At 39.3% G+C, this 26,696-nt stretch overlaps 1 protein-coding gene across 3 annotated transcripts in view; it reads left to right on the top strand.

The window, feature by feature from the left end:
• The first annotated feature begins 3,840 nt into the window (after positions 1-3,840).
• Positions 3,841-26,696, top strand: part of LOC102054204 (heparan sulfate glucosamine 3-O-sulfotransferase 1-like) — a 61,412-nt gene continuing 38,556 nt past the window's right edge. For 2 of the 3 annotated variants that reach the window (XR_003558416.2, XM_005435167.3), the window contains exon 1: positions 4,385-4,775. The gene's annotated coding sequence lies outside the window, so the exon portion shown is untranslated. Of the gene's footprint in view, positions 4,190-4,384; positions 4,776-26,696 lie in introns of those variants that run through there. The other variant, XR_008734006.1, reaches the window with a different exon arrangement.

The following is a 26,696-nucleotide window of genomic DNA, read 5'->3' as shown; positions in this document are numbered from 1 at the left end:
TCATCCAAAGTATTTGATAGAGATGCACCAACTCTAAATGTCTAGATGTGACAGCACTGAAACTTGAAGTGATCCACAACATGAATACACATATTATTTGAAATATTGCCAATGAACCCATGCCCATATAAATTCAGATGTTGCAGTACTGGAACTGTGCATCCATATGTAATAAATCTGTCTATCTTTTAATACCAATAAGGCATCAGCAAGGATGTTAATCATTTAGTAGAAACATAAAGTGGTACTTCAATAAATAAAAACAATATAAGAAATCCAGGCTTTGAAATTTTGGATACTTTTATAGGTACATATCTCTACAAAAGTAACCAAGATGATTCATGAATGAAACTGTCCATGCAATTGAGCTCTGTGATAAAGAATCTGGAGAATTTCCAAAACCAGAAGAAATAAGTAAAAAGCATTGAAAATAGGTCCTTTCTCCCCCATCTCTAGCAACGGTGATTGTTCTTTGAGTCACAGTCCTAGGCCATTTTTAAGAAGGGATTCTAGCACAACAGATACACTGGACTTTGGACTTTCACCAGGCTAGCCATACATGTTTTTCTCCTCTATCCTTTTAATTATACTGTACCTTTATCATGCTACCACAAACAATTGACACCGTATCCACTATCTCATTTAGCACCTGTGCTTCTTCCAGAGTTTAACAGTAGCCACCTGCAAGCAGCAACTATTTAAGTGGAAGAGATGAAAACTAGCACAAAAATTGTGAAGCGGACAAGGAAAAGGGTTTATGTTGAAAAGAGATCAATGCGAATTCTCTAGAGTTTTTAAGAATTAGTGTTATTACTTCAGTACAGAGGTCCTCAAACTAGGGCCGGATACACCCCCCCAGGATCCTCAATCCGGCCCCTGGTATTTACAGAAACCCCCCACACACACCACCACCACCACCAGGGGTTGGGGGGGAAACCAAGCAGCCGCAGATGACTGCCTGCCACTTCATCCGCGTGCCGGCCCCCTGGTTAAAAAGTTTGAGGGCCCATGCTTCAGTACCTCTTAGTAATTTCATCAGTAATCTTAGAAAAAAAAAGAAAACATGAAATTTACTGTCGATTCCCAACTTGTCAGCAGCACACACAAGACACTGGATCCAAGAACTGGTGTTATATGATAGGATAACAAAATTCAAGAAGAATTTGGGTATAATCTGGTAGTTGGAGAATCAGAAGTTGTACAGGATGAGAAAAATATGTTAGTACTGAGCACAAGACAAGCTATAAGCTATCAACACAGGAAAGTCATGAAAGAAAGGCCAATCCCATCTTAGTGTTTAAATGGAGATGAGAGGCTTAATTCTATTACACACATTACTAGTAAGAGTTTACTAGAATGCCAGGTATAAAACTCTATCCATCAGGGTTTAAGACAGACTAATTCAAACTGTAATAGGTCATAGATGTCATCAGGGAAATACAGAACTTGTTTTATTAAGAGATTAAATGAGGATATGGTTCAATTAAATAAAACCTGCCTGTTGTATATGGATACATCAAATGGTGAACAGAAGAGATTAACATGTAAGACCACTACTGAGAGAGAAACCAGTGAGACAATTTCTAATCAGAAGAGTGATGTTCAGGTACTGCCTTCAGTAGGAACAGTGAAACGAACTGATGTTAAGATGAACAACTGCATTACAGAAGATATTAGATAATGTACTCTTCCTGAGAAGCCGAGTTTTGGATTGGCGATTGAGAAGTTTTAGGCAAGTCCCACTTTTTTTTTTACTTTTTCCTGCTAAAACTGATAAACTTACCTGAAACTTTTGATTCTGGCAAACATTTGTGTTGGTTTTTTTTCAGTAAAAACTAGATAGAACAGTTCCACCAAATATTCTATAATCATGTTGGAGCACCAGTACTAAGTGTAGTGAAGTAATATGGCGGATATATCCAGAAGCAGTCAGAAAACAATGAAGAAAATGAAATCCACCTGAAAAACAGGCACCAGAATTAAAAGAAAACTTCATCAGAATATTAATCCAGGACACACACTTTTAAAAACAAAATCAGAAGCAGCGCTCTCTGACAAATCTTTGCCAAATTTAATTGGGCTGTGACAAATACTGGGATGAATTCATATGCTTAATCTTAAAAGTTCAAAGTCAGCTTTACCTGTGTTCTTATCCTACAGTAAGAATGGCTTGCAATATACATGGGAACCTTCAGAATTCACGAATGTGACAAAAATGTGAACATTTTGAAAAAGAGGACAATTGGGATTTTTCTCTATAGAAGCCAAATAAATATGTTTAAAAGAAAATTCAGCTGTAATTATCAGATGCTATTGTGCCAAATGTGTAGTCTAAATATAAGCATTCAAATATTAAGTGGAGAGATTTTAGTCCTGCTGTAAGTGCAAACCACAATGCAACCTCAGCTGTGGAGTTACAATAATTACTGTCTTGTAGACAAGTAACACAAAAATTCACAGCACAATGTGAGAGGAAAAACAACAATAAAATATCATGTAAATGATTTTTTCCCACAAAAGTGCTCTACCTTTTCAATTTATTTTCCTCTTCCTCTTTACACAGCTTTAATCCTTATAGCCTATGATTATCCAACCAAGGGCTTATGACAATTTGGGGGATCTATGTAAAGCTTATGAATTCTGTTTGATTCTTGGGAATCTCTATATATAGCTGTGTCAGGCTGAAAATTCTTTGCTAATCTAAAATCCTCAAGAGGTGACAGGAGAAACTTTTGCTCCTGGCACACGATCAATAAAGAATTGCTAAACCTTGATAACATCCTGTTCAAACACAGTCCCTCAAAGCATGATGATGTTACCAGGTAGGCAAGCCTGGTTTTATAGATGAGGTGAAGAGGTAATAAAAAATAGGTGATAAATCATGTTCTACACAAATTTCATCACCTGATAAGGGAGCTACCTGACTGAGATTAAAAGGTGGCTGTACGGGAGAGTGTCTTTTGCTTGGTGTTGTAGACTACATCTGGTAGCAAGTACTGGAGGGGGGTGGTGGACCTGAAGGACTTCTACTTATGTTTGAGTGGAAAACAAAAGCAGAGACATGGAAAGGGGCTCCTGCCTTCAACAGCTGTTCTGAAAGCCTAAACATCTGAGTGGTTGCTTATCCCTGCTGGGAAGAAACGCCAATTCCAGCGTACTGCAGCTTCCAACAGAGAGTATTCGAAGCGGCCCGCGCTGCCCCGCAGCAGAGGTAGTAACGGCCCGGCCGAGGCCGGCGCCGCCGGGCCGGGGCAGGGGTCGGTGCTGCTGCTTACCAGGGCACAGCCGCTCGCGCGGACACCGGGGTGCGTAGCACGGAGGAACCCGGCTCCAGCAGCTGGCCAGCGGCCGAGCTTTTAGCAGGGCTGGTGCTGGCGATGGGGTAGACGGACGCCTTCGTACAAAGCGAGCCCTGCCCTGTTAACGTGAGCACGGCCACAGGGCTGCTGAGCCGCCGCTGCCCTCGGGGACGCTTGTGCTGCCCGGCCGACCCCCCGGTGCCGGGAGGCGGGCAGCGCGGGCTGGGGCGCTTCCCCGCGGACGAGGCACCCGGCGGGCCGCGGGCAGCCGGAGGACGAGAGGGGCGCAGCTCCGCGCCGAGCGGGGGCCCGCGGCGTTCAGCCGCTGCGGAGCCTTTGCAACTCCCCGCGGCCGCCTCGCGCCGCCCGCCCGCTCCCGCGCGAGGTTCCGCGGCCGGCGGGCTGAGGGCGCGCGTGACGCGCCCGTTGCGCCCTAACGGCTCCCCGCGCGGGCGGCGCGTGGGGCGACTCGAGCCGGCCGGGCAGCCCGGGGTGCCGGCGGCGCAGGTGGGAGGGCGCCCGCTCACCGGCCCGGGCGGCTTCCCCCGCCCTCAGACCCGGCAGGGCGCGGGCAGCCTCCCCGACCTCCGCGCCGGCGGAGCCCCGCGCCGGGGGCGAACGCGGGCAGGAGGGGCGCTCCGTGCGCCCCCGCCTCCCCCCGCTCCCCGGGGCGCATCCCCACCCCGGTCACCGGGGCCGGTGAATTCACCGCGGTGCGGCCGCCGTTAACGCACGTCCGCGGAGCGGGCTGTGCCGCCGGCTCGCGGCGCAGCGCGGCGGGGCGAGGGAGCGAGCGGAGCGCCGGCCCCCGCGCTCCGGTGCGGAGCCGCCGTCGCCAGCCGCGCCGAGCCCAGGCCGCGGCCGCACCGCTCTCCATGGCTCCGGAGGAGGTAACAGGCGTCGGGAGTCGCTCCCCGTTCCCCCGGCAGCCAGGGGAGGGGTAGGGCTGACGGGTGCGGGGGGGGGCATGGCGTGGCAGGGCACTTCTAACTTGCGGGGAGGGGGGAGAGAAACGCGCGGGCGGGCGGGTGTGCGGGGGGTGCTCGCCTCACACCCTCGAGGCTCCCCCCGGACCCTGCCCGCGGTTTAAGAGCTGCGCTCGGCACCGCTGCGCGCAGCCGGGCTCGCTTTCACGGCCCCGGCGCCGTCCGAGGCGCGGCGGCTCCGGCAGCGCCCACAGCCGGGCCCCCCCGCCCCGCTCCGCCTGAGGAACCCCGGCCTGCCCGTCCCTCCGCTGCGCCTGCCCCGCCGCCGCCAGGCTGAGGACGGCTCGCTAGTCAATTTACATAGGAGGGAACGGTCTCTGAAGGAAGGGAAATGTACCCCGTTGCACCTGCTCCGCCGAGACTCGTCGCCTGAATCCGGAGGGGCTATAAATCATGTGCAGTGTGCGCGGCGGGTCGGCTGCTGAGCGCTGAGGATTATGTACCCGAATGCTGAATTTGTATTTCCCACTAGGAAAAGACTGAAACTCAGGTCAGATGTAAACTATGTAATTTCATTTAAAACTAAACTGTAGTAATTTATTGTCATTGTAGAGGGGATTTTTCTTCTGTCCTGATTAAATGGAAAGTACTGTTAGAGCACGTAGTAATGATTTACACGTTATAGCCTGAAATCTCTTGCAAGTTGGAAGTGGGCGATAGCGTAAGGATGATGCTTTAGAATCACATATGTCCTCCTATTTTTGCAGCACATGGGAAGACTGAGAATGACCAGGCTGTCAAATTTTACTTTCAGTTTTTAGTGTGTACAAAACCGTATCTTCTGAGATACAGAATAGAGAAAACTTGGACTAGGGAGACCACAAATTCCATTGAAAAGGTTGACTTTCTCAACTACAGCAACTAAAATCTGTATGATGTCTGCTTTACTGCCACCCTTTAAAAAAAAAAAATTAAAATGTGATAAGCTACTTCCAGGAACCTAGCAAGCTGCCTCTGAGGCAGTACTGCAATAGTTCTTGACACATGTGTGTTAAATGAGCTGAACTGGGGAGAACTACTGTTCAGAATGATGTTTGTGTTTAGGGATATTTATTCCTGTAGCAGGTGTTTCCTCACAAAATAGGAAATGAGGGTTTTAGGCTGCTAAGATGATGGTTTCATATTGTAGAAATGATTAATACTTTAGTTTTATGACATCAGTGAATTTTCATGTATTTGACTAGTTTTGTTGCTGGCAAAACTAGACTTAAGGTTTTGTCACTTCAGATGGAACCAATTTACATTGGGGTTAATTGCTTTAGTAGCCTAACATTTTTCATAATACTGTAAATGGCAAACCTTATTAAGTTCTTTTGTTCCAATTATGTAAAAATACTGTTTTCTGGTTAAAAAGATGTGTGTTATAGATGGAGCCTGTACATTGCATTAAGTCATGTCATCAGAATGAGGGAATTAAGGAGTTTGTGTTCTACAGTGGCACATATGATTTGCAAGTTCCATAAGTTGTGAGCTTATTGTAAAAGTGTGCATATGTGTGTGGCAAGAGAGCTATACAAGTAGAATAAACTAGTAATAATCCAGAAATCTATGAGGTAAGCAAGAACATATGAGTTAGGCTAACCACTCAGTATGCTTACTTTGAAAACAAGCATGTATGCAGTAGTTTTCATGTGACTGTCTACAGCAACAAAATAAGGGAGCCAAAAATAAGCACAAGCCAGAAATAAAAACAAAAATTTAAAAGGAGACTAGTGAGAGGGGGGAAAAACGTTTTGAATTGGAGTCTTTCTGTCAAATCAAAGACTGCATGTCGTTGTTGAACTAAATCATACTCACATATACAGCTGTTTATGACATTTAAGGTGTCAGCCTCAGTCCATAAAAAAACAGTTAAAAGAAATTTTGTTGGTGAGGATTTGGTTTATCACTGAAAAAAAGATGGTAGAGGTCAAATGACAGTCAATAATGGTTGACATCATCTTTGAACTTTAAACAGGAGGGCAGTTTGTTTTCTTGGATTCTTCTGTAACTGGAAATTGTCATGAACAACATTCCCTGAAGTGACCAAAGCACGCTAAGTGGTGGATGTTTATCAGTCTGATATAGCACTGTGGTAGAAATACTTTTTCTATGTATCCAGCATTGTTCTGGCCAGTGCTTTGGCTATGTAGGTCATACGTGGATAACGTGGAAGTTCTGAAAAATTAGGGGTTTGAACAATTTCTGTCACTGCTTAAATTTCAGCCCAGTGTATGTTTTTAAGTAAAATTTATGTTTGGCTGCCCAAGTGTGGATCAAGTTACATTGGAAAAGCATTTGCTTATTTTCTAATCTAAAATGAAAAAATCGTTTGTCAGGCAGAAGGATGTAGGGAAATGTGTTTACAGTCACTGGACTTTGTTGTGTGTACAGTAATGACTTGATTGTGTTTGATACAATGGATTGTGGACTTGGTGACATCAGCGAACGACAGTCCCGCCTGCCTCTTCAACATTTGCAACAGGTTGAGCATGCTTTTTGAATCATGAAGACATTGCGCTGCATGTTTCTTGATAGAAGTAGCTTTGAAAGAAGTGGAATGGAGAAGAGTTGGATGTCTGCAACACTGCTTCATGTTCTTTTAATGCTATACAAATAATTATGTAGTAACTGGTCCGTATTGGTAGTCATGTGAATATGCCCTTGCTCTTTTCTGTAGCTGTTTTTGAATTACGCACTGCCATAAGAAAACTTTTGAACAGGTTACTCGATGATTAACATAAAAAATAGTCTGTCATGAGGAGTGCAGGTAGCTGTATGTCCTAGCAGAAGCTTATGTGAAGTTCTCAGATAGCAATATCAACATAGAAAGGGTAGTGCCAGCATTTGAAATGTATATGCAGAGTACAATTAAATTCCTTTTTTGGCTGTTCACGTAGTAAGCAGGAATCCATTAAACTGGCAAGGAGGACAAATATTTAATGAAGACCTAAAGAGGCAATATCATTTCAGTATGTTTGCAGTGCACTGCTCTGTTTAGTTGCTGATTAAATCTTTTGATCTCAAGGAGAGCTTCTAGTCATCTGCTTTGATGCAGTAATCTATAAAAACAGGCAAGCTAGATTGGTAGGGGTTTAAGTCTTAAGACTGTTTTCTCTTTAAGATAAAAAATTGCATGTAGTCTTCTCACAGCCCCAGTTGAACTTTAATGGGAACAAAAATACTGGGAAGTGGGAGAGCAGAACAGGGAGCAGTTCTTCACTGTAGTAACTCAGGGCTGAAGAAAAGGTCTTTCTGAGTTAGGCAACAGTCTTACCCAATCCCAGTCATAAAGTCACTGCAGTCTACCTGAAAGCCAGTGAAGTACTTTAGCCTGTTGCTCTTTCTGGAAAGATGTTTAAAAATCTGTCTCCTAATGCTTAAAGCTTGAACTTTGAACTTTGAATAGTCTAAATGCATTCTTTTGGTTCCTGATTTTTAATATCTCAATATTTTTTGTTATTTATAAACAACTCCTTCCTTGGTGTGTAGCCCTCAATGAATTATAAGCATTGATCATGTGCCTTCCTTGGCTTTTATGTGCTAGGATCAAGCAAGCAAAGCAAGCACCTTTCAGTTTGTCTAGTAAAACAGGATAAATAGGAAGATACAGAGCCTAGTAACTTGATTCTCCTGAATTCTGAATGTACCTCACCTGCATCAAACACCTCACACCTGAAGTGTTTCTTCAGCCTTGAGTAATAGTGCTAATGTTCCACTTGGTCTACTGAAAATACTTTATCAGATATTGCTGAAGATCAAGTTTGTTTTAAAGGTATGCCAGGTTGGCTTAATCTTCTTGTAGTAAATTAGACACGGGTATGTGATTTCTCTTTTCCTATTGCTCTCAAATGGTAAGACACCATGTAATCACAGAAATTCTGCTGTTTGTAATCATGTGGCTTTGAAGAATTGCTAAATATTTTCCCATTTCTAATATGCCTATCTCAGTAGTCCTTCAATTTCTTCTGTAAGTTAGCAAAAGCCTCCCCTGTATCAAGGGGACACAGCTTCCTGTAACCAGTTTTTATCAAAACACCTCTACTTTTTGCTGTATTCACAGACAAGAAATAAGGTGAGTCTGAAGAAGGATTTTAAATAAATCTATTCAATATGTCACCATTACTCAGTTTTATGTCCACTTTACACCCCGTCTTTTCCAACTTAGTAAATAATTGCTGGGTGATACCGTGTCAATTTCTTTGCTGAAATCTGGAAAGATTGGACTCTGGATTTTGTTTGCTTTAATATTTGCTTTTAAAAGTTAAATTATTTCTTCCAGACTAATATGTGTTTTTGAAGTTATGTTGAAATTATCCTGATTTTTTTTAAATTGTCCTCCTTATGGTTAATTAGCTTTCAGTTGAAAAAAAGAAAACCCCAACTTTTCATATATTGAAGTCAGGATAACAGTTGCCTAGGTGACTTGCCTCTCTCTTACCTAAGTACCACTTCTTTCTACTCTCCAATGTACTCTCCACTTTGATCTTGCTTTTTTTTTTGCTATTCACTGTTTAAAAGTGGTAGTACGCTACATATTTCTGTTGATGGTAGTGGGTTCGTTGTAAATTTCCAACCCTGTGGCCAATCCATTCATAATCTAGGGAGGAGGCATGATTTAATAGTTGAGTAGCCATTGTGCCTTAGTTGTTGAGAGCAGGGGGCTGATCCAAATACTTTTTTTTTTTTTTTAATACTTGGTTTAACATTCTAAGTCAGCTTTGTGTCCCTACCGCTTCTTTCTTTCCCCATTTCCCCCCCTTAAAATTATTGTCCATTGTGTTCAGCTGCTCAGATGGTGTTTTCTTGGGACTTAACAATCAAATGAGATAGAGGTGGAATATAGTGGGATTTTCATGATGACATGGGCAACACTTGAAAATTGAGTCATTGAATTACTACTGAAAATGCACTAGAGAAGTAGAAAGTAGTAATTGTGACTGCATAATATAAAATTTACTTAGGTTATTCAGTTAAATAATAGACTGACCTATGTTTGTGATGAGTAGTTTTTTGAAATTATTTAAAGATATTGTAGGTCTCTGTATATTACTTCAGAAAAACAGCTGGTTCATGTGGCTCCACAGAAGACAATTACATCTTGCTGGTGAAAGGGCTTTGAAGCCCTCTTCTCAGTTTTACATTCAAGTTTCCTTGACCTCAAAAGTAAAGAATCTCTCCAGGATTCATTTGCTGGGGTGTCTTTCCTGCTTTTGTAGACATTTCTTTTCTGTTAAAGCAGGTTCCTGTTTTCAATCCAGTCCTTATTTCTACTGGGATGTGTGAAACAAGTGACAGTTACCAGAGCTTTATCAGGCTTCCTGCTGCCTACCAAGTTTTGAATGGAAACTAGAATCTCTTGCTAATATTGCTGTGGGACTGCACCTCCACCTGTAGCCTCAGAAAGCCAGTACCCTTTCATGCACCTTTAGAGGTTTAGCTTTTCTAATTATTAATCTAAGAATCTATTCTGTTCAAATATTGAAGACATTTCTATAGGGGAAAAAAAATGCAGTTAAGCCCCCTTGGCTAAAACTAACAAATAGATTTGGAAGTTTTTAAGCCTGGAGAAGAAAGCCCTTTGTATTAATGAAGTAGGTATTTCTAACTGAAACTTGAAGTAAGTGGAAAAGCTGTTAAAGGGGCATATGTGCTGCAATGGCTTGAAAAACAAGCTGGAATAGGAATATAGGTACATTTCATTAAGTTAGTGTGGTTTTGAAACAACTATTTTTAAAATGTTTCATTTTTAAAAATATAAATAGTATTTTGCATTAGTCTTATTGCGTTTTGAGATTGCAACATTTCTTTTAAACTTTCATTAGTGTTGATTTTGCTTAATTCCCAAAGTGCAGCAAGATTTCCATGGAAATTATGGTGTAGTATTATTCTTACTTCATAATTGAAATTTTCAATTGTAGAGAGGAAAGCAGAGTAGGTCAAGTGATACATTGAAAATTCAGGATAAGACATTAACATTATCATGCTAAATAACTGTAGTCTGCCTTTATATGTGTAATGGAGCTATTTACACAGAAGATCAGATGGATATATAACCACAGAATTGCAGAACTGGAAAAGTTGGAGGGGACCTCTGGAGATCATCTAGTCCAATCCCCCTGCTCGAAACAGTCACCTAGAGCATGTTGCCAAGGGCTGTGTCCAGTTGGGTTTTGAATTATCACCAAGGATGGATACTTTACAGCCTCGTTAAGCAACCTGTTTCAGTGTTGGACAATCCTCACATGAAACATATTTTTTTCTTGTGCCAAAAGGGAATTTCTTGTATTTCTGTTTATGCCTTCAGCCTCTTCTCCTTTCACTGGATGCTGCTGAGAAGAATCTGTGTCTTCTATTCTCCCTCCTATCAGGTATTTATACATACTGAAAAGATCCCTCCTGAGCCTTCTCCAGGCTAAACAATCCCAGCTCTTCCAGCCTCTCTTCATATGACAGATTCTGCAATACCCATGTCATGTCTGTGGCCCTTTAATGGATGCACATCAGTATGTCCGTGTCCTTCTTGTACTGGGGAGCCCAGAACTGGACACACTACTCCAGATGTGACCTCACTGGTGCTGAGGGGAAAGATCACCTCTCTAAGCCTGCTGGCAATGCTTTTCCTACTGCAGGTCAGGAAGGTGTTGGCCTTCGTTGTCGCAAGGGCACTTTGCTGGCTCATGCTCAATGTCTTGTTGACCATGATCCCCTACATCCTTTTCTGCCCACTTGCTTTCCATCTGGTTGGTCCCTAGCCTGTTAGTAGTTCACGGGATTATTTCTCTCTGGGTGAGGAATGTGTGTATCCTGTTGCTGAACTTTGTTTCTTCAGCCTGTTGAGGTCCCTCTGAGTAGCAGCACAACTACTCCCAATTTTGTATGGTCTGCTAGCTTGCTGAGGGTGCGCTCAGTCCCATTATGCATGTCATTAAGGAAAACATTGTGTGTAACAGCATTGGTCCCTCTGGGTGCACCATTAGTAATTGGCCTCCAGCTGAATTTTGTGGCACTGATCACAGTCCTCTGAGCCCAGCAGTTCCATGAGTTTTCATTTCCCCCCACTTCCACACTTCATCAGTAGTAATGTAGATTACTACTGCTGTGTGGCCAGGATAATTTACAGGTAAAAATGTCTTTTCACGGTCTTGTTCTGATTTAACAGCACTGGTATGTGTGTACACACACACTGACAGTTGTCCTTTTCTCTATGTTTTAGTGTATATGTCAAGTATAGACACTGCATTTTTTTGCATTAAATTTATTTCTCCTCCTCATTTGTAAGGGAGAAGGACCCTCTGGGTTTTATATAGCTACAGAGATTTTGAAATGTGTAGTCTTGAAGTTGATTGTGAAATGGAGGTGAATTAAACAAGCTATGGTTGAAGTTCATGAAGCTTAAACAGACTAATTCAGCTGAAGCAACTGTGTATCATGTTAGAAAAAGGCAAGGGCTTTTAAATAGATGCTTGCTTCAGATGGTGGTGAAAAAAATTTAAAATTTCTGAATTTTTCTGATTCAAAAATTGCATCTCTATTCCACATTTTCTCTTGCTATGTCAAACTCACCTTCTTTGCCGGAAGCAGCGAGCAAAAGACACTGGACTACCCTAATTGTAAGCAAAGCTTAAGATTTCCAGGGTGATACTCAGTGCTCTGTTTGAGCTTGGTCTAGTATTAAGCTGTTTTGTCTCAGGAAAATTTATTGTCTTGCATGAACAGAAGTTTTCTGTTGGCTTATCAAGTCACTGGTGCCTTTTTTTTATTTTTTTTTTTTACTAAAAAACCTGTATTTTCTTTGTGTATGTGTGTGTGCATAGAAGAATGAGGAAAAGGAACCTTTTCATCACATGAAAGCTTTCCACTTACAGAATACTGCAAAAGATAGTACTTAAGATACTGAAACTGCTGATTCTCTTTTTTTTTCCCCCTCCTCCTTGAAGTGGAGATAACGGTGTCCTAGGGACACAGTGATGAGCTAACTAGCTAACTACACTTTCAACTCAATACCTTGACACTGATTTCGAGGAGCAATCTAGTCTTTGCAATTTGGTTCTGAATTCATGTTCTGTAGGAACTCTGTTAGAAAAATTGAAGAATTTTACTTCTCTGTGTGACTGAGGCACCTTAGAATGCCTCCAGAATTTGGAGAGAAATGGCTCTTGGCATCTAAGCAGCAGTGAATGTGTGGGAATCGGAAAAAAGTACTGATGTGCACCGGTGCAAGTATGCAGCTCTAGCCTTTACCTTTATTTCCAAAATCAACATAAATTCATATGTTTGTAATCTGAATTTCAGAAAAATAATTGCTTTTTTTTTCTTCCTTTTGTTGTCTAAAATTTCCTGTTAAGTGTACATCTGTTTAACTTGTAATCCTTTTCAACTATAGAAGATGCAGATAGAGTTATTAGGTAAAATGTTACACGTTACCTGCAGAACAATGGAGAAATTTATTTAATATTTTTTTCCCTACTATGATTCTTCAGAGTGCTAACCAACCATTTTGAGTATTACATTTAAGTCTCTGCAAGTAAAGCCTTACCTTTCTGTCATCTTAAGAAATTTTTAAAGGGGAAAAGAAGGTCCCCAATTAAACTTTGTATAACCTGCAAATGGAAGACTTTTTCCTTTTTTTGCAGGAATTGTCCATAGAAAATGTGTTCTAATAATTCTGTATTTATTTACAGAGGGATCTTAGTGGATATCTGAAAAAATCTGAAGTAAGATAATAGGTGGACAGATTGTGTTGATACGGCAAAATACCAGTTAATAGAGATGGTGGGTTTTAGACATGAGTGAATAAAGTAACCCAAATATTGAGCATAACTTTTTAGTTTCTGGATAGAGAGAAAATGGGCTACTTTTGTCCTTTATCATAATTTAACATTTATGTAGTGGTTGCTAGGTACAAAACTATTTTTATAGTCATTAATGGTCTTCATTACACGGTCTGAAGCAGGTAGGTGATCTTCTACAAACGAATGGTATAGGGCAAATATATTCTAGACCTAGAAATCTGATAGGAGTTTGAATTTTATATAAATCTGTTTGAAGTTTATAAAGGGCAGACTATACCCCTCAGTATCCAAAATCAGCTCTTTACAAGATGTGCCTTCGTTTTTAAGGAACAAAGATAAAAGGTTTCATTCTGAACATTTGAATAACATCGTATCTCTTTGATAATGGAGTCTAGTCAGATGTAGTTTTTTCTGAATTAATGTGTTGGCTACTATACAGGACAATTTTTTAAAGGTTCATACAGAACAGATCTTCAGTTTACAAAGATTATGTCAGATTTAGCTTCCATTTTTGTAAAAAGGTGGTAATACATGGAAAGAGTGTCTTCCCTGTCTCCACCCTCCTTGGTTGACAGACTTTCCCTCCAGCAGTCAGTTGACAGCAATCAGTTTGAGGATTATTTCTGGAAGGAAAAGGTTTACAGCTTTACTTCAACAGTTAGATTAAAAAGAAAGTAGCTGTCATCTGTTTCCTTGGCATAACTAGTTAAAAACATAGCCATGAAAATGCCATATTACTCAACTAAGCTGTTCTGTGCATTTTATACAGTAAGCGGATCTTACTAAATGAGAGGGTCATCAAGCCTTGTAAACAATAGTTTGTAACACAAAATACAAAAAATTAAATTTTGACTGTAACTTCAGAATTTGTTATTTATTGTTTCTATGTAAACTAATTCTTTAAAATAAGCCTTAGACAGATATTGTAATGAAATATTTTATCTTGTGACCTTGTCATATATGAAAGAGCCATAGATAATTCTTAGGATAAAAAAGTCCGTGTCTTATAATAGCTGGATTCTCAAGCATCTTTGAGACTTACCTCACATTAATTCCTACACCACCGTGTTTCCTGCTGTACCTTTTGTAGAGGGAAATACTGTCAAGTTTAAGATGGAAAATCATTTGCAACTGTCAACTTTGACACTTTTTAGTGATAGATTCCTAAGATGCAATATGAAAATAAGCATTTAAGATTTTTTTTTTCCTGGGTTGCAACAGTTGGACATCTTTTAGACCTAATCCCCAAACATTAGGTACTGCCAGTCTCAGGAAGATCCGACTCTGCTTCCTTTGTATCACATTACATTTAGTTTATTCTGTAAATAAATAGCTGTTCAGTTAGATGGTGTTTTGTTGGGGTTTTTTAATCTGTTTACTTAATTTACAGAATTTCATTTTATGGCTTTGATTTTGTTCTGTACTATAAAATGTTGAGTCTTCCAGTAGTTTTGGTAACCTGTGCATCACTGATTTTCCAGCTGGGATATTTTTCCCTCCCCTCCTATAGTAGATTAATGAAATACTCTTACAATGTGTAGACTTCTTTTGTGCTTCTAGGGTTTTCTAAATTCAGAATCTGACATGTGCACTGGAGAATGAAGAAAAAGAAAAGGCTTGTTATTTTCATACTCTACTGCATTCTTATGTTAGCTCCAAGTTTCTGGATCATAAAGTAAGATCCATGCCTGTACACTGAAAAAATCCCTAGAGATTAGGCCTCTTTAGCAGGTTAGAGAGCTGAATGTTTTTGTTGTTTTCACCCCTTTTTTTAATCTCCCCTCAGCAAAATTATGGAAGTTTGGAACATTTATTTGCATGTTGGATACCTGGCTTTTTATGCTCGTATTTTATCTCCTGTATCCTGATAGCATAAATGGTGTCAGTGATAGAAAACAGAAATTTCATAACTAAATGTATCTTGAAAAGAGTGCTGTTACGATAATTACTTATGGAGTTTTAGAAATGGAAATAATAAAAATCTTAACCTAAGAGTCGTTCCTCAAAGTCAGGTAATCAGGTATTCAGAAAAGAGCATTCTCAAAATCACTTCTCTTTTGAATCCTTGTATGGCCATATGCACAGAGTATTGTGCTTTAGTACTGCAAGGTATTGTTCTACTTTGCTTCTATAATGAATCGGTTCCCTTTAATCAAACAGAAGCCAATAGAAATACACAAGCATCGAACATAGCTCTATATTGCCTGCTGGGAGATATTTAAATCTGTGCTAGCTTGCACTAGAAGGAAATGCTGTAAAAGCATTTTTGTTTTGTTTCTGTAAAAAATCTAATATTCAGTGTGTAAAATTCCCATTAAAAAATAATCAGATAATATTATATATACTGATTAAGGCAATTAACTGTTCAGCCAATTAACTGTTCAGCCAATTGTAAAATAATACTATACATGTTTTAACATGTTATTCCTGCACAAGCTGATCATATTGCTTTACACTGTAGATAAAGAAATGTGGGCTGCTCTGCTGTCTCTAATTTACTTGTGAACCTAGGGTACTCTTATTTATTAAATGGAAATAATAATTTGTGTGTGTATATATATCTATATATGTGAGGAAGGAAATAACTGTCTAAGTCTTAAATTGCAAGTATTTGTTTTGATGGAGATGATTTTGCATTTATCCATAAAAGATTCCTTGCTAAAAAGGTTCAGAGAAAAAAGGATGTTAGGATTGCAGAGTAATTTAAGAAAATTATGAATCTAAAAATATCAATTGTCTCTGCACATAGCTTATTATATGTGCATTAGTATTTTGACACGGTCTCTGCCATGCAGTCATGTGCTGTTGATCCTGGTCCCATGAAATGCGCTCATTGTGCATAGTTAATAATAGCAACAAATACTTTATAATTTTTCATTTGTAGATTTTAATAAGAATAATAAGATTGTAACAATGTTTATTTTTACAGTCTTATTGTAATCTTATTTTTTTAAACAGATGGAGCAACCAAAGCATATACAATGATTCGTTATATAGGAAGCTTTGGGTAAGGCTCTTCAGTTTTTGGTTTTGAAGATCTCTTATCTATTAATGAGAGTTAATCACTGTAGGTCTTCACTGAATAGTATGCCTCATGTAGAGTGGTTTGAATCTACTGCAATGTGTGATTGAGGTGAGCTTTTTTTTACCACTTAAACATACATAAAGGAATCCTAGGTGTCAGGGTAGGGCTGGTAAGAAACTTTTGGAGGGAATGTATCTGACACACTACTTCAGCTTAATATTTAATGAGAAAATATTAATTCTGTCTAATAGAATTACTGTTATTCCTACTCCTAACTGACTTAAAGGCAACTACAGGTCCCAGGAAACCCAGGTGTAAGGCAGAGCTTACCATGCTGGCAGCAAGGAATCTGTATAGCTAGGAGAGTTTGTTTCACCTAACTTAAGGAAAATCTTTTTCGTTTAACAAAATGCTTGGGGAAAGCTTCTTCCCTTTCTACAAATTATCTAAGACACTTCACTTAAGTAAGTGAAATAATTTCTTGTACTACTGAAGCTTCAGAACTTCTTAGAACATGCATTCCACCTTCCACATAACTGAGTATCCAGGTATAAAATATCTCATCTTGACCTCTTAATGCCCAATTTATTTTAATCTTGATGCTGAGTGAATAACTACTTAGCTTTAATACAGTCCTGTTTAATGTGGGATGGCTCTGAAAAGTGAATGTTGAATATTGCAGTCTAATTTGTAAGGTTGTAAGGAAAACATTTTGTTTATTTGATGTTTTATAATTGGTCCCTTTTTATATAATGTCAAGCAATGAGTTCAGGAAGGCTGAGGGAGGTGGGAAGGGCTATAAGTGGTTTTCCCCCAGAATAACTAGACAATCCTTCCTAAGGCCCATTCAGCGTTATTCAGACAGGTATGGCAGAAGAAGGTCCCAAGCAGCTCTTTGCTGATAAGTGAGAAAAAAAACCTTGAATATATAATGCAGCTATTTTTTAAGAAGACACTTTATTCTGTGTTGAAGAGGGAGGAACATTCAGTGGAATTTAGTCATGTTTTCTTTTTAGTTACAGTTTTTACATTTCTTACAAGTTCTGGTTTGTTGTTCATTTGTTTCCTGTTGTCTGTTGTTAAGTATAATCAATATCTAGGGCAGAGTTCTTTTTATACAGTCTATTTTTTCAGATTTTTTTTCTTCTAAATCTGTGGTTCCCTTGACACACATTTATGCTTTATTTTTCTGGCTTCTCTGGTGGTTTTTTGTGTTTGCTTTTTTTTGTGGTGGTGGTTTTCTGTTTTAATATTTTTTATTTTGCTCACACTTCCTTTCCACTTCTGTTTTTGCTCTCTGCTTGTCATTCTTCACCATCTTCCAATCTCTCAGACTTGGTTTTGTGAATTCTGAAATGAAACCTGAAACTCTGTTGAACTGCAGGTTTTGATTAGTGCTGTTGGGATGGAATTTTCTTCTGAAGTATTTCTCAGTAGATGACACCAGTTTGTCAGAACTCCTCCTGTTCACCTGCATTTTGACAAAATCAATAATTCAGTGGTTCAGTGCAGCAGGTATTTGGATTGCAGTAAACTGGACAGAATCAGGGCTTTGTCTTGCCACATTTTGCTTATACGTTGCACTGGGTAAATACATGTCTTTTTTTTTTTTTTTTTTTCCTCTTTTTTTTTTTTATTTACTGTTGAGAAACTTGTCTTTATTATGATGCAGCAGAAACTGTTTATAGAGTATCATATTTCTTGGCGGACAAATCTTTGACTCACCAGCTTTAGATGTAAATGAACTTTGGATTTGGGACTCTTGTCACATCTTAAAGTAAAAAATTTTGGAAGTAACTGGGTGCCAACGATATAGATGCCTGTAGTTTATTTTTTCTGAAGGGATCTTCAGTATATTATTATTCACTTCTGTGTAGTAGCAATGGGCTATGGCAGTGAGTATATAATTTAGTAGCACAGCGTATGCGAGCATAGGACTTATTCATGATTTGAAATCTGAGTTGTCTCCTACATGCTTTTGAATCCACATCTTCTACCTGCTGGGAAAGTGTCCACACTGTTAGTTCATGGGATGTTTTGTGGTAGAATGTTGAATTCAGACTTTTACACTGAAACTGTTATATTATTTTAAATATTAATGAGATGGAGAATACAGCCGTAGTGCCCATATCCCTCCCGTGAAGAAGTGGACTGCACCTCAGGTATAGATTTAATTTGGTTTAATATTCCTGGGTTTTCTTATATGGATGTGACCTCAGATCCTGTCTATAAGGTGTACTGTGTGTTTGAGAATAATTACTTTGTGTGCTGCAGTCATAGAGTCATATTATCTCCCAGTGAAAATGCAGACAGGTTAAAAATACTGTTGTACTTTCCTGCCAATTAGCAGACTTGACCTGCTGCATGTGAAACTGTTATTTTGAAGAAGATAGTAGAGAGTAAATAAAATATAATAAAACATTTGATGTATTGTTCTTTCTGGAAGGAGCAAAGAATATGAAACACATTGAAAAATAGGCCATGTTTTAATGTAGTCTAGGTAAGAGGAATGTCTGGGATTAACCTGGTGATAAATTAGGTTCTAGCCTACTCTTATAGTCTGTGCTCATTGGACTTGTTATTATGTGGTAATCCAGTTTCTCCATAAGACACCAGTGTGAAAGAGGACTGTCTTTGCCTGCAGAGCCCAGTGCCATCCATTTTCCTGCCCTTGGTCTTACAGACCAAAAAGTGATTGTGCATTGCACTCTATTTCAAAGTATGGCCGCCTTTGCCCTTTATCAGATTCTGCATTTGGTGCAGAAAACCTAAGAACTGAGAGTCAGTTTTGTATCTACTGGGCTTGATTTTGTTGATGAATCAAAAAGATGGGGCTCAGGTTGGCTGTCAGTGGAAAAGCTGAGCTTGCTGCTGTGAATAACCAACAGCTGGTCAGCAGCCGTGTGTGGAGGGGCTCAACTGTAGAGCCTTGTGGAAAGCTAGTGTTTTATCACACACATAACTGGTGTCTAAAATCCATCTGCAGCCATGTGTCGACAGAGAGCTGAGGTTAGAAATTAAGTCTGTAGCACTAATAGCCAATTCCTGGATGCTATAAGAATGTGATAATGCTATAGTGTTTAGTGCAGCATTGGAAGTCAGGGGCGGGGGAGAAGGACAGAGCCTTAAGCCAATGTTTTAGTCCCAGAACCTTGGCCAAATTCTAGTTTGTCTATGCTGTCTGCCTACCCTGACTGTCTTACTTAGAAAATTATGTAGGTTGAAGAAAAGAAATTGTAAAATGTCTGTGATGCAAAGGCGCAATTCTAATTCTGGCATTATAAAAATCTGAGACACCCAAAATTAACCTTGTGAAGTTAATCTTGCATGCCCCCCATACTCAGTTCTTTAACATGAGAAGATGGGGGAGGTTGTGGCAGATGCTTACCTTTTCCCCTGATTTTTATTTGTGCCCATCTTAAATGAATTCTGTGTTCAGTCACTTCTGAGGCTAGTGTAAGGAAGTAACATCTGTTTGGCTCAAAATTCTTGCTATTTGCTTTTAAGTAAAATAGCCAGTTCCCTTTTATCCCTCTCTTTTTTTATTTATTTTTTTTTCTTTCCCAAGCATGGTGAATGTTTTTTCATGGAAGACAGCAATGCCCTTGAACGTCACCCTGCCATTCTAATTCTTAAATTGAAACCTTTGGTTTTACATTTATATCATCTTGGTGTATATACTGTCTTTCCTTCTGTTTGTCAGAAAGATTAATGTGAGAGTAGAGTATTAGCATAGCACGGCACAGGATTGTGATAGCTAGTTCTTGTCTCTCTAGAAAGGACCCCTATTCCTTTAACCTTTATTGTATGTTTTGTTTGAATTTTTTGACAGTAAGAGTAGGATCCCACTGAAGGGAAGAATCACCTCTTTGGAAAGCTAACAAAGGAACAATTCCATGTAACAGAAAGAGTCACAGAAGAGTGGTTGTAGTTTTCATTGCTCACACCTTTAAAGTAAAAAGCAGAAATTGATCCAGTCATTTAGTGTGATTCTTGAATACTAGAATCACACTAATTGAGAGTAGTTGTGTAAGTGGACAGTCAGGAAAATGGTAAAAGCACTTTAGTTTTTAAGGGTATATGCTGTTTGAATTCTTCCCTGAAGAACCATGAGGTCACTATTTTTCACACTTAGGTAGGATGACAGAATAATTTAAACTCGTATTTGTAACTATGCTAACTGAAGCTGGTGAGCCACTGCCTTTCATTTAAGAAGCACCAAATCAAAGGTATGTCACTCGGTAAGAACAGTACATGTAGCCTGCAGGTTTTGCTGAGTAATTCTTGGGAGAAATGAGGAAATGACATGAAGGTGAAAATGAGCCAAATGCTCATGACCTTGCGTAATGACTACTTGAAGTGTGAATACAGACACTGCTTTGTAAGAGCTCTTTAGATATAATAGTAGATGAAGGTGAGTAGTAAGAAAGAGAAAACAATTGCCTGCTTGCAATTTGTTGTGCTAAGAAAAGTGGAACTTAAACACTCTCTGTAAATAAACAAGATTGCATCAGACACCAAGTTCCATCATGTATTTCTTTCCTTAATCAGAAGAAACCTTGAGAACACTGTAATTTAATGTAGCTGTTTAGGTTAGCTGTAGTTGAGTTGATCCCATCTTTAGCAAGAACCAGCTCTTTTCCTGCTAAAATAATCAAGATAAGAATGGAAAAAAACCAAGTTCATCGTGCTTTGAAGCCTTCCATCTCTGATCTGAGTGATTGTCCCAAGGGATCTCTAGAGAACTTCAGTTTTCTCATTTATTTTTTTAGAGCACCAGGAGCACTTTAGTCTGTTGGGGAAGCAGTTATTAAATCTGCACAGTGCACTCTAGCTCACTTTTGAGAGACTTGCACCTGCTTCCATTGAAATGTCAGAGAAGCCAGCCTAGGTATTGGATGAGGAAAGGACTGAATGTGCCTCTGCAAGACGCATCTGACTTGTTACACAACTGCCTAGTAACAAGAACTATAATTGAAAAAAAAAAAAAAAATTACTCATGTTGAAAATCAGGAGAAAATGATTCTTCCAGAATGGGATGTTGGCTTTTTATGTTGTTTTATAAACTTGGATAATTTTGAAGCTGTAGGTAATACGGCCTTTTATCTAGGGTGGCTTGAAATTATGAGAGTCTGTAATCTACAGCATAGGTAATGTGTAAGATACTGATGTATATCTACTAAAAGTGTTGTTTCCTGTACCATTTTGACTCTTGCTGTATGCCTTGGTACTTAAAACCTGTTACAGAATTAGCATTTAACATTTATTTCTCATACTTACCTCTACTTTTAAAACCATTTTTCCTATTCCAGAGCAGTTCTTGCAGGAATGTGTTATTTGGTGCACATTGTGTGTATTTCCAGAATGTAGATATTGGGTGTTTTGGTTGGATTTTATTGGTTTCACAGTGGTAGAGCTAGCTCAGACCTTATTCAATTCCTTAAAAATGAATTGTGAATACTTTGGTTGTAGATTATAGGGTCATACAATAATTGAGGTTGGAAGAGACCTCAGGGGTTATCTTCATCTAGCCCTCTGCTCAAAACAGGGTCAGTGTTGAAGTCAGGCCAGGCTACTCAGGGTTTTCCCAGTCTGGTCTTGAAAATGTCTGAGGATGGAGACTGTACCACTTCTGGTGGCAACCTGTTGCCTCTGGGACAACTGGTTCCAATGCCTGACTGTCCTTATAGTAAGAAGGCCTTTCCTTACATGCGGTCAGAATCTCTCATGTTTCAGCTTAGATTGTGTTGTGTCCTCCCACCATGCAATACTAGGAAGAACCTGGCTCCACTGTTGTGATGACATCCTTGTAAGCAAGCTCCTTTGTTGTTAACAGTAGCATTACATATGTTCAGGTACTCTGCCTCACTTTAAAAATGGGCTTCCTGGTTTTGTAGTTCTGATACCAAAAAGGTATTGAAGGCAATTAACCCTATGTGTCTAATCTGTCATAAGTGTGCGTGCTTAAAGAGAAGGCTCAGAGAGACCTTATCAGTGTTATAAATACCTGATTGGAGAGTGCAAAGAAGATGAACCCATACTCTTCTGACCAGTGGCAGAATAAGAGACAATGGACATAAACTGAAACACCTGAATTCAGTCTGAATGTAGGAAAACAGTTTTTTGTTGTGAGGAGAGGTCTGGAGTGGGAGGCTTGGGGTTTGGGTATTTTTATTATTTGAAAATAATCTCAATCTCATATAGGTAAGTAAATTTTACAGGATGATAAAGAGATGAGATACAAGTTAATGAAAGCCAACTGAACAATAGCTAAAATAATGTTGGAAGAAAAAAATTTTTAAGCACGTTCTTAATTAATTGCCTTTTATTTAGAAGCATATATCTGTTGAAATGAGAATAAAAGATCTTGATGTTCCTGGTGCCCTCTGTGAATGCTCTAGGTCTAATCACTTCAGTAACATTAAGCATTTCAGTAAAGCTTGTAGGTTATGTCTCCAATCAGTTCCTATTGTTCCAGTAAGAAAAAAGGTGACGTATTCTGAGTCATCATATAACCAAAAAATATTCTTTTTTTTTTCATTACATATCTCTCAGATTTTATAAAGCAAGTAAGGCAGGTAGAAGTTTATTCTATTAGGTCTACAAACCAAAACTGATTTTTCTTTTTTTTAAGCGAGATATTCCATTTCAGCCTGAATTAAATTTTCCACAGAATAAATTAATTCAAAAATGCACTCAGATTTTTAGGAGCATTTTAGGATTTCTGGCTTGTAACTGAAGTTATTCAGAATTACAGATTAATTACTAAATTGCAAAAATAGTGTATATTGAGGGATTGCCAAACATTTCTAAGATGGTATTTAAGTCCTTTATTTGCAGACAAGCACATTTCCTGAAGTATCAATGTTCTGTGCTAGTATTACTACTGTGGTTCACCACTAATGCACTAATTCATCTAGAAGGAAAATTTCTGGAAGATCATCTGACTGGAGCCAGTGTTTTTGTTGCTTATAGACCATCCTTCCATGCTACCTTGATCAGCCAGAACTCAAGCACAGAATGTGTCACCCGTGTTATTCTCCTGTGCCACACAAAGCATGAGACGTAAAGGAAATAAAGTGTAAAAAATAGCATCAGAGTTAAAATTTCTGACCACACTTAAAGTGTTTGTACTGTTTCACTCTGTACACAAGCAGTAGGTGCCAGCAGAGAGAAAAGTATACAAAAGTTACTCTTCTCCACCGCCCCGAGTTGTTTCTACTGCATTTGGTGGTTTTAGTTGTTTCTTAGTTCATCAGCAGAAATCCACCAGTACCTTGGAGGTGAACTGATGTTGTTTCTTTATGTCTCAAAGCTTATTTGGGAAAGGCAACTTGAGGAGTTGTATCTCATGCTAGATTCATTTGGAGCTGATGATGCCAAGAGCCATATTTAGGTAATGCTGACCATTAGAATTCAGAATGTTGAAGCCAACTAGTTAGATAACCACTTCCATCATGTGATTACACAAACATCCCTCTTTGTGCCCTATAACTTTGGCACCCAATAAAGTTAAAATTAGGAGTCTAGGCTCTCTAAAGTCAGTGGTGGCTTCAGAGACTGATTCAACTAAGATAGGAATACTATCTGCATTGCTTGCACAGAGGGTGCTAATTTCATGCAAACTTAAAACACCTAAAGAACAACTCTTCAGTTGAATTGTGGATCTAGGGAGAAGGGAACTTTCCTTCTATTCCCATCTGTATCTGTCCTCTCCTTACAGAGGAGCTTCTTGCCCTCTCAGAACCTGGGAAGGAAAGCAGTTTGCAATAGACTGTGCTTCTAGTTTTGGTGCATGTTGGTTTTTTAGTGTAATTTACCTCCACTCCCCTCAGACTTAGTTGAAGACAGGTCCAGTGTTCCTTCCTCTTGTCCTAGTAGATAGAACTTTTGAGTATGAGACTGAAATTTTTTCAACCCTATGCCACCCAAAGAGGTGATCTTAGCTTTTATAATCTAACAAGTCTAAAATGTTTTAACTGATAAAAATGGAAGAAGAGAATCAGTGTGAATAATTTTTTTAACCTGTAGCCTTTTCATATTATATATATATGTATCAATTAGCGAGACAATATTGCACATCACTAGTGACGTGTCCTAAGGCAAAGCTCTGTGCAAGAAATACTCCTTGAGACCAAGCTTTCTCTGCTGGGAGATCACTTCTGCACCTGTGAAACAGTCCTAGAGAAACTAAGGAAATCAATACGAATGCAGAGATAGCAGAGAGAAAACCTTACATGGATTTTCCTATCATAGCATGTCTGCCGTGTAAGTTTTTACACAGAGGTTTTTAGGCTTCTACTTTTACTTTAGGAAATGTGTCTCCAGTAGATTGGTTGGCAGGGTTTTATGAGGACTTTATTTTTTAGGAACAGTGAAAACAGAAATAAAAGCTTTCTTTCAGAAGCTAAACCTCTAATCCTTGATTACTTGGCTAGGAAAGTGACAGTTAATCCACTGGTACTATTAAGAATTACATCTCTGTTAAGGTTTTTATTTTCTTCTTGGATAACAAAACCCAAAGAATTTAGTACGCTTGCCATATATCCCTCCCCTGCCAAAGTAGTAATCATAGAATGGGTTGGGTTGGAAGGAGCCTTAAAGATCATCTAGTTCCAACCCCTCTACCATGGGCAGGGACACCTGCCACTAGACCAGGGTGCTCCAAGGCCAGGGTGGATGTGGCTTTAACACTTCCAGGGATGGGGCGTCCACAGCTTCTCCGGGCAACCTGTGCCAGTACCTTACCACCCTCACAGTAAAGAAGTCCTTCCTTATATCTAATCTAAATCTATTCTCTTTCAGTTTAAAGCCGTTATCCCTTGTCTTATTACTCCATGCCCTTGTAAGAAGTCCCTCTCTAGCTTTCTTGTAGGCCCCCTTTAGGTGCTGGAAGGTTGCTCTGAGGTCTCCCCAGAGCCTTGTCTTCTCCAGACTGAACAAGCTCAATGCCCGCAGCCTGTCTTCATAGGAGAGATGCTCCAGCCCTCTGATCGTCCAGAGGTCCATGTCCTTCTTATGCTGGGAGCCCCAGACCTGAACGCAGTACACCAGCTGGGGTCTTGCAGGAGCCAAGTAGAGGGGGAGAATCACCTCCCTTGACATGCTGGTCACACTTCTTTTGATGCAGCCCAGCATCTGGTTGGCATTCTGGGCTGCAAATGTGCACTGTTGGGTCATGTTGAGCTCCTTGTTAATGTTAGGATAGCTGCCATGCCGAGTAGACTGTTTTGCCAAATCTTTTATGTAGATTCAAAACATCTCGGTAGCCATAGTATTCTTCAGGGCTTTTTTGGTGTGAATTTTTGTTCTTGCGTTGTTTTTTTTTTGAGATGCACTTCTGTGTATGGTTATATCTGGGTGGACTTCACATTGTCTTGACTGGGAGTATGCAACATCTTCCAAAACCAATTTATTTTTTTTTTGCAGTTGTGCACGAAGTTAAGCCAACTGCTTAGGGAAACTATCTGTAAATAATACTCTTCAATTTTACTGGAACTTCTGAAAATGAGGTATTGTACATATTGACAGCCTAGATTATATTTCAGAAATGAAACTCATGGTTAGAAGGGTCTAACTTTTGGGATTTAGTTACTTAAAAAGGCATCAGAATCTGTATCTTTAGTGGAGTGATTTGATAAAGTTTGTTTTGGGGAAAAAAAAAAAGGAGAAACAATCTTTGAATAAGAACAAATCTGGCTCAGAAGCATTTCTGATACCATCAAGTTTCCTCTGTCAGCCATGAAAGAGAGAATCATGCTCTGAGATAGAAGATTGCCTTTGGATTTTAGAAATTATTTATTTTCGTGCTTGTTCTTTTATTATTTATCTGTGGTGTCTCTGCATTAGGTAAGGTGTTCTCTTGTATTGGTAAGCTTTGCTAGGAAATAACTTGCTGATCATTCCAATTACTAAGTTTTACAGCTTTGACATCCTGGGCATTAAATATAAATGATGTTTTATTCAAGCTTTTCAGTTTCTATGCATTTCCCAGAAAATTAACGGCAAATGCAAATCAATGTACTCAGGTTTAGAGACTGGTGTATAGAGAGAGGTGGCTGTTCTTGAGGAAATGAACCTAAATGTAAATTTTTGAAATTTTTTTTTTTGAAATGTGATTATTCTAGTTGTTCCTTCAAAGAGAGAAGAATAAGGTATTGTCTCCACCCCCAAAGCCACTGTCATAGAAGCACCATTCAAATCTTCCAATTTTTTTTTTTGTAAACATACTTTTGAGAAACAAACAAAAAAATTTCCTGGGTTGAAAAACTAATTTACAGTTTTCCCTGTCTCTTATCATCCTGATTATTAAAAACAGAGTTGTGGGTATAATAATAATAATGCTTTAATTCGATCTCATCTATCACTTTAAAAATGATACATTTAAACTCTCTCCAGATGTCATCATTTCCTTTTTAAATTTTAGGATTTATTTTCAGGAAAATATACATATACAATAATACTGCAGATATGCTGCTTCCTACCGACACTGTGTAAAATCTTACCAGATTGCCATCTGTTTCAAATAGATTGTAGGAAATATTGGTTTACATTCTATATTGACTTGGTTTTAGTTTGCCCCTCTTTTCCTCAGATTATCCTTTTGGGATGC

The sequence above is a fragment of the Falco cherrug genome, chromosome 9 (genome assembly GCF_023634085.1).
Source record: "Falco cherrug isolate bFalChe1 chromosome 9, bFalChe1.pri, whole genome shotgun sequence".
NCBI classification, from domain to species: Eukaryota; Metazoa; Chordata; class Aves; order Falconiformes; family Falconidae; genus Falco; species Falco cherrug.
This window is presented reverse-complemented; position numbering and strand designations above follow the sequence as displayed.